Below are 13,637 nucleotides of genomic sequence, written 5' to 3'. Positions count from 1 at the left end.
GGTATGACGTAACTATGACTTGTGAACATGTCACACCAAATGTTGCTTTATCCTGTTTGTTCACAGAAGCTCCAAAAATCGAATACTACTGGAGAACGTCATTTACGCCTTGATGGCTGTATTCTCAAATTTGAAACCAACACAGGCGACAGATTCACTGCTTGAAAAAAAACACACATTTGCACATTCTGACTTTTTATATTCGAAATTTATATTTATAATGCATATAGTCGGACTCAAAACACTAAAGCTACAGAAATTAAGCCATACTGGGAACACAGATTCAATGAAATCCACAATGGCATCAAACGTCCACTAGAGGTCCGTATTTCCTTCAGAATTAAACAGGAAAGACCGGAAGCACGAGTACAAATGTTTAGCGCACATGACCACTGAGTCATCACAGTCAGGAAAATGACTCAGTGTGCTATATTAATGTGATATAACACTGTTGCATGTGATTTTCGGTCCATCCTGAACAAGCACAAAACTGCTCCGACTTCTTTTAAGTGACTCTGATCATTTAAAGTTGGCATTTTATTCGTATTGAGTGACAGACATAATATTCACTATGTCCACTGGCGCAGAGACAGATTAATGTCTCGACTGTCTTCTTAGGACTCAACTTATCTTTCTCCTTCAGACAACAAATTTCATCACCTTCAACTTGTATAAACGGTCACAGGTTTCCTCATGACATTTCCCCTACACAACACACCCTGCATTTATACACAGTCCACTTTATGATGCTATGCAGGTGTAAGACCATAAATGGCAGTGAATTTCTCTCACGTGCTGTCTGTCTGCTCTCGATTTTCACTTGACTTATGAACGTTAATATATTTTATATATATATATATGTGTGTGTGTGTGTGTGTGTGTGTGTGTGCGTGTTTTTGTGACAAATGAGGACATAAATTAGTATAATGAGGTATGACAAGGTGAAGGTGACTTTTCAGGACATTGACCCATGTCCCCACTTTTTAAAACGCTTATAAATCATAAAGAGAGAGTTTTTTGGGGGGAAAGTTGAAATGCACAGTCTCCTGTGAGGGCTAAGTTTAGGTGTAGGACAATAGCACATACAGTTTGTACAGTATAAAAACCATTACGCCTATGTCCCATAAACGTGTGTGTGTGTGTGTGTGTGTTTACGTATGTATGTATGTTTATGTGTGAATGTGCACTTTCAGGCCTTTTCAAAACAGTTTGGAAGTGTTGAACAGCCATATGCTTTGGGTAAATGCTTGTACTTTGCCCCGCAACTCTTGTCACACCCTGCAAATCACCCTTAACCTGGCATCACATATATAAAGAGTCATAGAGTAATTTACCGATTTCCAAGGAGGCTGATTACTCAGTTTGTATATTCAAAGACTCCATAAACATACACATGCACACACAAGTAACTCCACTTTGGTCAAGGTTAAACAATGTAGCCATGTCACTGCAGCTGAAGTACTTTGAGTTTTGTGACATTAAGTCACGTCTGTCTATATATCTGTCTATCTATCATCTGTCTGTCTAGTTATCTATATATCTACCTGTCTGTCTATTTATCTACAGTTAGGTCAATATACTGTATATCTGGACACAGGCACTATTTTTATTATTTTAGCTGCTGACCAAAACATATTCCAGTTGCAGTTATACAGCAAAAGCAACCCTGGAGTTTTTGAAGGTATAAAAAGTGGAATATTCTGCAATGGTCAAGTCAGTCTCTTGATCTTAACCTGATTGAGCATGCTTTTCACTTGCTGAAGATAAAACTGAAGGCAGAAAGACCCACAAACAAACAACAACTTCATGAGTTCCAGACTTAAGGCAGGCAGTGCCTGCAAAGGATTCTCAACAAAATATTAAAAATTAACATTGATTATTTATTTGTCCAATTACATTTGAGCCCCTGAAAATGGGGGGACCGTGTAGAAAAATGGTTGTAATAATTATTAAGCGTTGTATGTTATATTTTTGTTCAACCCCTTGAATTTAAACTTAAAGTCTGCACTTCAATTTCATCTGGTTTCATTTTAATTCTATTCTGGTGGCATACAGAGCCAAAATTATGAAAATTGTGTCAGTGTCTAAATATATATGAACATAAGTGTATATATCTATCTGTCTTTCTGTCTATCTATCTGTCTATCTAGAGCTTAGTGGCAGGATATATGGTCAGCGATCAGCTTTAGTTTGAGCGGCTTGATTCAATGCACGCAGGTTAGCATTCTGGTTGCCATTTGAAAGTGTCACGTACACAATTTGCATGCGACATTGTCAGTGTTTGCGCGCACCTGTACCTGAACATAGGCATGCACTCCTCTTTGAGTAGCTGACGGTCCAGCATTGAGAGTAAGTTAATCCAGACGGGAGTCAGGGTCAGTCAGCAAAGTAATGAGATCTAAAGTGAACAGGGTCAAGAGCAGACAACATATGACACATCCAGCCTAGACACTTTCAAGATCAGTCTTTCATACGAGTCGCCATTGTAGAGTTGAGCAAAACTACCTTCTTCATTGTTCAGTCATCATTTCTTACATTCAAATTAAAAATTATTTTATTATATGAGACAAAAATGGAGAAAATGGAATAGGAGAATGTGACAAACTGGCATAGGATGCTGAATGGAATTACAGCTTTAGATATAACACAACCAGAAAACACAGACTGTGAGGTCTTTATTGTAAGGCTGAAACAATGGCCGACATATGACGTACTGTATAGGAAGTGATCTATTACGGTTTTTGTGGTAACTGGATTAGGTTTAACACTGAGCGTGCATGATACAAGGGAGGACAACTACTGTACGTGTCAGCTTAACCAGAGGGCATGGATTGCCATGAAGCATCAGTATCTCTTAACACACGCATGTAGGTAGAAATAGGTAGTTTGAAATTCTTCATTTACGGTTCAAAAGGTTATGTGTCCTCTTGTGAAAGGCACAAAAAGTGGCAACAGGAATTTCCAAGAACTCGTTGTGCTCTCATCTTGTTGCAATACTTGGTCCTGGTGATCTCATCCTGAACTTCTTTTATCTCGGTCTGGAAAGTACTGTCATTTGAAATGGTCATTCCCCCCACCCCCCCAAAAACCGCATAGATTTACATTGAAAGAGGGAATTGGGAGCAGGTTCTTTTTAGGCCAGTAATACTTTAGCAACCACCCAGACCACCCTAAAACTGACAACTGGATTACAACAAATGAAAAAACACTCTACTCACCTTAGCAAATGCTTAGCAACACCTTAGAGACCACCTAGAACACCGTAGCAATGCCTAGCAAACATCTAAAACATTCAGAAACAAACTAAGTTTGCTAAACTCATTGCAACAAACTAAAAAAACACCACTGTATAGCAACACCAGGGGAACACTTACCTGAACATCATTGGCAGGAAGCTCTTGATGGTCAAACATCTTAATCATTTTCTTCAAAACAGGTTATTTTAATGTGTCTCACTGTGGTAACTATTGCTCTACAGTACATTTAGCATGGCCAGTAACACAATAACTTGCACAAAGCACATTAGCATTATATTCTGGTATTCTTAGTATATGTTTTTGTTGCACTGGATGATTAGACGGTGATCTTGGGACTTATACTGACACCTAGTGGTGTGGATGCATTGTTAGGTAAATGCTAAAGTTTTCAATTTGTCACTACTGTAGAAATGTGCTATTAGTGTGCAGTGTGCTGTTACTTTATTCTGTGAGTGAAAGCTTTTACAGAGATAAAATTAGTAGTGTTTGGCTGTGCATGTGAACTCCATGTGAAATAAAAAAATAACACTTTTATTAGGCTAGTGATGTAGCATGATCTTTAGAATTTATTTATTTTTTTTGCAAAGAAATATTGAGTACAGCTTTAGTCTACTTAATTGTTTGAAAATACCCAATAGCTCTTTTAATTTTATTTGCATTTCTGATTTTTGTTATCGCAAGCATGTTAGAGGTACTGTCGCCCCAATACTTGCCCAACAATGCCGGTAATCTTGTGATGGTGATGTAATACTTTGGCAAATGGCAGCACTTGTTTATTTTTCTCCTTCGAATTCCTGTCCACTCAATGACATCATCACCAAAGAGGAGCCAAGGAAATTTACTGGGAGCGCATGAGTCGTCTAATTCAAATGCATCTGTTTTCAGTGATACAAGCAAAGAGAAATGAACCGTTTTTATTTCATTTCATTTCAAAATAAACAATGGAACAAAATAATAAAATAACAATATAATAATAAAATGAAGTACAAAATATTGTACACTTGGCTTGCCAATGCAACTCAAAAGGTACACGTTTGTACCTTATTCACCTCTAAACGATGCACATAAGTACATAAAGCTACATATTAGTATTTAAAGTGTACATATTAGTACCTTAATGGTTCATATTTGTACCTTTCGAAAAGGCTTGGGTTGCTCCTGCAGTGCAAATCAGGGGGATTTCTTGCCAGAAATATGTAATCCAGTCAAATCAGCCAAAAATATTATATCTCATCACCAAAAAATAATAACATACTTTTCCACAAGCTAAATAATGCTTAGAAATTCCTCAGCAAAATAAACACCACTAAATATGTGATTCCTTTTTTATTAGCCTTTGCATGTGTGCACAGGTTTGTTTGATTGTTGCATGGTTCACATTATTTCCTGTACATTTTGAAGAACAATTAAGCTTTTGTGGTCACTGTCTGATGTCTAGGTCACATGTGCACAGATACACATTTTGGAAACAGCACCATTTGCAATATTAACCTTTTGTCCTTTTGTTTAATGGTTTATGTCAATCACTTCTGCATTTGTGTGGACATGTGTCCTCATCTGTGTGTCAAAAACAGGTTTGGATGTTTTGTAACTCAGTGTTACAGGGCAGTGTTAAGTCAATTTAGCTTGGACAACTGTAGTTATGACAACTGTACGTCATATAGAAATAACCAACCTGTTAAGTCATGTTCATTTCGATCTTTTAGCATGTCTAATAAGTGCACGCTCACCTGAGATCTGAGTGTTCAGGACTCCAGGGACAGTTGTTGGATGACATTCAGGGCCTGGTTTAGGTTTACCGATGCACACGCACCTCTTTGAGGCTGGACAGGGGAAAAAAGGAACTAAACCAAGCCCCATCTAGTGAATGTGAGAAGTCTCACGTCCACCTGAAAGTCTCTCCTCCACTCCCATCCATTCCTCTCACTCCGCCCAGCTTGTTCTTCCTCCACTCTTCAAACCGTAGCAATTTTGGGAGAATTGGGTGAGGTCTGGTACAAATGAGACACAGACATCACCTTGTTTTTTTATAGGCACTGTAAAGAAATAAAGAAAAAGAACAAACCTTAGTGTTTTATATAATTTCATTACTTGACTAAGCTCAGAAATTGCTGAAAAATTGCACTTTTTATGTCTTTGGCTCAAAAAAGACTGCCTTGAATTTACCTTTCCCCATTAAATTGCACAGGGAGAACTTTCATAACTAAAAGACTTAATAGAGTTTTCAGTCATGCTTCCCTATGAAACTCACCTCAAGGGTTTGTCTTAAAATTCTTTTCAATGAAACTCAAATGTTTTGAAATATCTGATAGCATAGCTCATGACATTGTTGAAAAGAATACTCTAATTCTCTCCTTCAGTGGATATGAATAGTGGGCACCGTGAAAGTGAAGCCTGGTGTAGTGTTTCCATGGAAATTCTGAAAGATGCCAAGTTAACTAAACCAAGGACAGTCACTTCTGCACTCGGTCACACTTCTACTGTCCCTTCAGAATAAAGAATGCTGAGTAAGCATTTCTTTTCTATTTGTGTGTTCATGTTGGCAAATATGAGCATGCATGTGTGAAAGCAGGGTTACAGTGGGGCGTAGAGACAGTAAGTGAATACGTGAGCCTAAACACAGCATACCCTGGGATTAATTATTCAGCCGTGAACGAGGGATAAAGAGAGAAAAAAGGAGGAGGGGCAAATGTGAAAGAGAGCACCGTGCCACATGAGGACGGTAGCGCCAGTTTGCCATCTCAGGCGATATCTTAATACCCCACGGATGCGCCAGTTGAAATAAGGATTTTTCCCATTTCATTCTGGGTATTACACATATTTCTGTTATACTTTGATGGGTGTCACTTTAATTATGGCCACTTTTGTGTCCCAATGGTTGGTTTTTATTATCAGGCTTTTTATCATTTACCTTTGCTATACTTTTATAGTGCAGTTATGTATTATGCTTATTGTCACAGACCAAGATATTTAATCATAAACTTGAAAATATGTCATAAATTATTCATATTTTAAACCATAATCTAAACAAAGAATAGCAAACCATTTCAGTATTGTGTTAAAATGCAATAACGCTCTTATGCAGAGGTCTTCAACCCTGCTCCTGGGGACCGACTGTCCTGCAGAGTTTAGCTACACATCCTTAATCAAACACACCTGAAGCATCTAATTAAACTCCTCAAGATTGCTTGAAAATACAAAGGCAGGTGTGCTGAAGCAGGTTGGAAACAAACTTTGCAGGACAGTGGGTTCAAGACCTCTGCTCTAATGCATTAGTTTTATTGTCTCAGGCCGAGATATTTAATCATAAAATGTGATAAAATGGTATGAAATTAACCTTAGCAAAACAAAAGATATTAAATAAATAAGTGAAAATAAACTATTTAAAATAAATGAACATCATTCAAGGATGAATGATGATTTGAGATGCAATGGAAATTGGTTTGCTTATTGGTTTCATTTTAGGTTTATATCCATCACCGTGGTTCATGCTAGGTAACTGAACCAAGACTTCCATGTTTGGGCATAGTTGATAAAGACATAAAATATCACCTTATAGCTGATAATAGAATCTCATATAAATGACGCAGTTTCTTATCATTTTGCATGATCCCACTGATGGTCATTTCTATGCCTTCTGTCCTGAATTTTGGATTCAATGCAATAAAACTCTATGGACACATGTGCGACATGATTGATTATATTTAATGATTATACATATACACATAATACTATTTAATACCTCATATTTTTCATGTTAAACACATTTGCCTCCATTATAAAGGCATTTCTGTAAGGTTGAATTTTGTTTGTTGTATGGTCGTCAACAAAATTGTACTTAAATATAACATTTTAATTGAAAATTTTGTTGAAAATGAAAATTAATAATGAAATAAAATTAATAATAAAATATGCTGAAGTACTAAAATCAAGAAAAAACTGAAATAAAATAAATAATTTTTGAATCCATTCAGCCTATCTCCGGGTCTGGCGGTAGCACTTTTAGCTTAGCTTAGCATAGATCATTGAATTTAATTAGACCATCTTTTAATAGACTCTGTGAAACAGATAATAGAGTTTTATGAAGCGTTCAAGGTGCAATTACAAGATAAAATTCTTTTATCTTTGATAAAACTGTGCACAGGTTGCTTCTTCTGTCGCTTCCAACAGGCCTTGCAGAGCACATCGCACTGTTGTGATTTTAGGCCCAGTGACGCAGGTAAACCTGTGCCTGATGGGTCAGCTTTGACTGACAGGATTAGAAACCGGCCTTCCTGTCCTTACAAGATCTAACCAAAGATCTGACTCAGGGTTTAATGAGAACCCCTGACCGAAATGAACAGGGTACGTCATCATGATGTAAATTTACACTTTTTTGCATATAATGCGTAGCATGTCACTTTTAGCTGCAACAAAAGGGACTTAAGCATGGTTCTTTTCCTCTTCAAAAGCATACATTACTTAACTGGCTAATTACATGATTAAGTAAATGAGGAACCGTGGGAGCGGATCCATAGGTAGTCTGTGTTGCGTGTGTATTTGCCAACCATGCTAAGTCACCACAGTGAACTATAATCCCAGAGAATTACAGCTCTATTTAAAGACACAGAGCTTAGCAGGATCATGTCAAATCAGCCAGTAGAACGGTTATATATTTATTTGTGCCAGACAGAAAAAAAAGTTTTTAAGTGCTTGAGAGAGAATAGCATTGATGGCCATGACACGTGTGTGAAGCCACCATAAACACAAGCTAAAATGCTAAAATACATAGCTTGTCATCATTCTTTGTGGCTAAATGCAAAATACATATTAAAAAGAAATACCAAGTTCTGTCATGAATCTCTAGGTGCAGGCTGATTGTTAACGCAAACTGATGATATTCACAGTGTTAAACTACTTGGCAAAAGCTGATTAGTTAATGCTGCATATGTAGTTAATGAGCTTGCTGCTTTACATTTAAATGGCTGGTTAGCATTCACTAAAGCAGTTCGAAGCACGCTTTCAGAGTTCTTCTGAACCCCTCCACCTCCCCATCTCCACCTGTATAGATCTGCTACGGGTTATTTTGCATGATATTTGTGCAGCAGCAGTGTGTCTTAAAAACTCACAGCATCGTATCGACGTATGTATTGGCAGTAGCAAGTTCCTGTACTTACTTTGCAGTAGCACCAGTAATCTACAACAATAGCAATAGCCAACAGCAGCAGCAATTCAGCAGCGTAGCAGATCTATTCCACCAAGACCAAATACATTAACACTGTCATATCCATTACCATGCTAAAAATTTAAGTTTTTCACCCCACAATGTTGTAGGGAGCATTTACATGGCACTGTTTTCAGCAAGCCATTCTAGTCCATGTCGCTTTAAATGCTAATGAGCTCTGCTCACCCTCTCTTCCGTGGGGTGACTAGCAGACTGTAAACTTCAGCCGCAAAATTAGCTAATTAGCATTAGAAAAGGCGATTTGCAAAGATTCATAAAAAACCCTTATACTCACTTCTTCTGTAGATGAAGCAGGATCACAAATGATTTGCTTTAACATAGATGCATTTAGGCAGATCGGGGATCGGTGCATTCACTTCAAAACGAAAGTAACGTTAATCCTCTGCGTCTTCAGCGGCTCTGATGTCGGGAGTAAATGACGCCTGCTATATTCATTATTACATCCAACAACAAAACGCCTCAATCGCTTAATCTGAGACATCTTGTCTTCCCCTGCACTGGAGTTGACACAATGTCAGACTGATGACAGCTCACTCAGGGAGGGTCTAAGGTAAGACGGCCTTGTCAATCAACTATCGTGGAAGCAGTCTGTGCAGAACTACGTCATTCTGACAGCAATCTCAGAACAGCCTGATTTGAGACAGGGGATTTAAAAAAAAAAACACTGGATGGATTTTTATCATCATAGGATGGTTGTGTACATACACTTCCAACACACATTTATGTTCTAACAACATTTAAAGTGAATTTTGCATCCAATAACCCCTTTAACACCAACCACATTTTTCCAGTTCCATGTGAAGGGCATTGTTATGGAATTGCTACATGCTATGGTGTTTTGATTTGTTTGTAGCATTTTGGTGTGCTATTGCTATGATGTTCTGGGCTGTGTTTCCCAAAAGCATCGTTAGCCTAAGTTAATCGTAGAATCATTGTCTAGGTAGCATTTTGGCATATGAAACAAAACATTTATTGACTTTATCAAGCTATTTTAACACAAAGACTTGATTTTTTAGGTTTTACCAGCATTCAAGAGATGTTTAGACAATGATAAACAAGAAAAACACACGTTCAGTACTCCTTATTATAGATGGATGAACTATACTTTGAGCTACATTCCCTCTCTGTCTCTCGACCACTGGCCAACTGGATCTTACACGTGACGTTATGGTTCCCCTTCAATTCGGTCACTCTACATTGCTATGGGAAATACCTTTTTCTCGAATACTACTGAAGCCTTATTGAATCACGCCAGTTAAACTGGCCAATGGCGTTCAAGCGTGCGAAATATGAGCGGGAATCCCACTCTATATAAGGCAGTGCTTGTACGTCATCCATTCAGAATCTTTTTCTTCAGCCAATCTTCTACTAGAAGCAGAAAACCAATCAACAAGAAAGAACTACTCACCGTGATCTACACGCTGCAGCGGACACGCCTTTTCGACCCCAATATCATTGCCGCTCTCATTACGGCTCCGAATGAGAAACTTGACATACTTAGTCGAGCCAGGCTCCATCGCTGTGACACGGTGGGATTTTATATGTTCCCATAGCAATATAGAGTAACCGAATTGATGGGGAACGCTCTCGGTTACTCACGTAACCTCGGTTCCCCGAAATGAGGGAATGAGACATTGCTCTTATTGCCGTGCCACCGAGCTCAGGATCTTAGAATGCAAGTTGCTTCAGTCAAAGATTCTGAATGGATGACGTACAAGCACTGCCTTATATAGAGTGGGATTCCCGCTCATATTTTGCACGCTTGCACGCCATTGGCCAGTTTCACTGGCGTGATTCAATAAGGCTTCAGTAGTATTCGAGAAAAAGGTATTTCCCATAGCAATGTCTCGTTCCCTCATTTCGGGGAACCGAGGTTACGTGAGTAACTGAGAGCGTTTTCAGTCGACCAAAATAGACCACAATATCCAAAATAACCTCCTCATGGGAACTTCATAATGTCTGTCTGACTTCATAATTTTGCTCTGAGCAGATTTGGATAAATGAGCATTAATTATCCAATGATTTAACAAGCAAAAGTTGGCAAAGTAATCAGAGTCATCTTTGTTTTTAGAGAATGAGTGAAGTTTCTTGCCCATTGCTCATCTGTGTCAGCTATGTCCACAGGAAGCTGTGTGGTTTCATTATTATTATCATGACCCTGATCCGACTTCCTTCAGCTACCGTCTCTGATTGTGAGAAAACAGTACAAGAAAATGACTGAGACTTGCGCAATTTGTGAAAAACAAAACTTCAAAAAGAAATAAACTCAAACTTTCCAACGTACACATTTTAAATTACAATTAAAAGAGATTCCAAAAGCTTGCAGTTGAAGTCATGCGACTGTGGTGTTGTTTGTGTACAGCCTATAACTTCAGCTTTTTACTTCTGGTGATTTTATTTAGGCTTTAAAATTCTTAAAAGTTCATTTGTGAAGGTTAATGATGAACAAAAAGTGCAAAAATCACATACTTTTGTCAGTCACAGAGCTTATTTTCTGCAACAATACAAAAGAACTGAAATAAAATAAATAAAACTTGGCTTTTTTTGTTGAGGGAAGGGTGATCCTCTGGTTAGGCCTTCAAAAATATGTCATCCCTGCAGAACTATGTAAAATAATGTAGGCTATTGAAATTTAGACTTTCAGCGTGTGTGCATTTAAAATGTTCTCTACGTGGAAAACCAAAAACTACATAGTGCCTCACACCTCTGAGTCAATCGTAGATTGAATCGTTGAATAAACTTGCAATATAAATTACATAACATAACAGAACATAATTCCCTCAGACTAGCCTACTCAAGTTTGCATCGTCACAAAAATATTCATCACCATTCCGGTTAATTCTCAGAAATACAAATCAAGCAAAGTGCAAGCACATTTGAGAACACGTAGGCTAACATAGAGTGAGTAGCCTACAATAGCTAGCGGTTAGTAATAATAATCGCCATGCCTCAGTTATGAAAAAAGGAATGAAAAAAAATCACATCCCAAATATAAAGATTTTGGTTTTCCTCATGCAAAGCAAAATATTAGGTTACAAATATTGTCGACATCACATTCCACATAATTATGGTCATCGACAACATTTACATTTTTGTATAATAATGCTTGCTATCTTACTGATACCACATGCAACCGATGAGCACTAGCACACTGAAGCTACATCATGGTTCATTGCTATAATGTAAACCAGGAATGTCCAGTCCTGCTACTAGAAGGCCAACACTTTAACCAGTTTCAACACGCTTGCCTGGAAGTTTCTAGTGACCTTGATTAAAGCAATAAGCCCCAAGAAGCCATGGTTTACAATGAATGTATAACAGCTAAGGGGCGTTGTTAGGCATGACGCAAAGCGGACTTATTGCTTTTATAAACCGGTTATTCTATATACTTAGTAAGGTTTCACAAAATGGAACAGAGCAGTATTCTTCCACCAAACAATGTAGGCTAGTTCCTCAGAAACAGTTGTGGTTGGAACCTATGGTTGGAACAAAGGGGTTGCCAAGCAACACACAAAGTAAACAAAGGTGTAGGTTTGTTGTGTAATTTACAACCGCTTCAAACGTGGCTCAACCAATCAGAATAAAGAACGGGGACCATCCGTTTTATAATAGCTGGTTGATGTGTGTGTTGCCAATTTAGCTATTTTGTAGCTAGATTAGCGACTTCCCCGCCCCTTTTGAAACTTTTTTCAAAAGTTTAGGGACAAATATAGCAATTATTGCTTCGATAAACCTTATCTAAATTCTCATCTGCCCACTGATCTTTATTCATCTTTAGACGGTTTCAACGGCAACAACATAAACAAATGCATGCGTGCTTTTGTGGCCCTAACTTAACTTCCGGTAGACATCCAAATAGAATCAGTAACAACAGATTATTTTTTTATAACAAGCAAAATATGTTCGCTGCGTAAATCAGACAGACTGAGATGCAGCGATAACTACTTGGACGGACTTATTAAAAATGCAAATTCCTTCTCTGCCAGCAGGAGGTTTCCCCGGAAATGGCTGTTGGGCTGTACAATACACAAAGCAGCACTGAGCTAACAAACGCTGCTTTATCAGGCATAAAACGTGCATGATGAATAACGCATAAATAAATAAATGTATGTGAAACAGATCCCACAGCACAATAACCTGAGCCCAACTTTAACTGCATTTGTAGCCGGCGCCATTAACCAGACCGATAAACAAACACAGACCGGAAGTTAACATCGGGCCAGGCGCGTGCACCCGATGAAACCGCCAGTGATCAGTGAATTTGCCATTATGATGTTATCTAGTGACATTTAGCTAGAAGTTTTAGCTACTTTCAATTGAAAGCAGTTGGCAACACTGCAAATGCTGCGCTCAAGTCATGTGGCAGATTGTATTTATGAGTTAAAAGAGTTGAACGCACAAGCGACACCACAAAGTATAGCCTAATTATGTGTGGAATAGAATAAATAAATATATATATATATATATAATTCTTAATCACTTTATTCATAATGTCTTAAAATATATATATATATTTTTAAATCTTGCAGAATTAATTTTTTTATACGCACCTGACTTTATAATTAAGATTTCCCAACTCTCCTCAAACTTTGAATAGTAAATGTCCATGAAGGAAAGAAAATTATGCTCTCATAATTTTTTATAGGCTTACATTTTGTCAGGTCTTAATAACAAACCACTATCATTTTAAATATGCGTGACATTCCACAATCACGAGTTTCTTTACAGATGTTATAGACATTTCTAAAACCAATGGAAACAGCTGGTGGGACATTTCCATACTGTGCAGGATAAGCTGACTGTATCCTTCTGCACATGAATAACTGGGGGCGTTGGGTTCGTCTCAAGTGATAAGCTGGATCATTGATGGCCTGATTGACTTCACACTGATCTGATTGCAGTAGGCTGATGTGTGTTCTGTATCCCTTTAGCCTGAAGCTCACACTCAACATTGAGCTATAAATAACCATTAGAGCTCGCCGATAATAGTCACATACACTCCTGATCTACACTGTCATTTACTACATGGACATTTTAAATCAAGGGGTATAATTATGTATATTTTGGGTGTTATTTTAGTATTTTAGATCATTTAATTTGAAAAGGTTAGCGCTGATTAAGAAATCATAATTTGAAAATGATATATTACAGTTTCA

This window comes from Barbus barbus, assembly GCF_936440315.1.
Source record: "Barbus barbus genome assembly, chromosome: 39".
In the NCBI taxonomy this organism is placed as follows: Eukaryota; Metazoa; Chordata; class Actinopteri; order Cypriniformes; family Cyprinidae; genus Barbus; species Barbus barbus.
Note: the sequence above shows the minus strand (reverse complement) of the source record.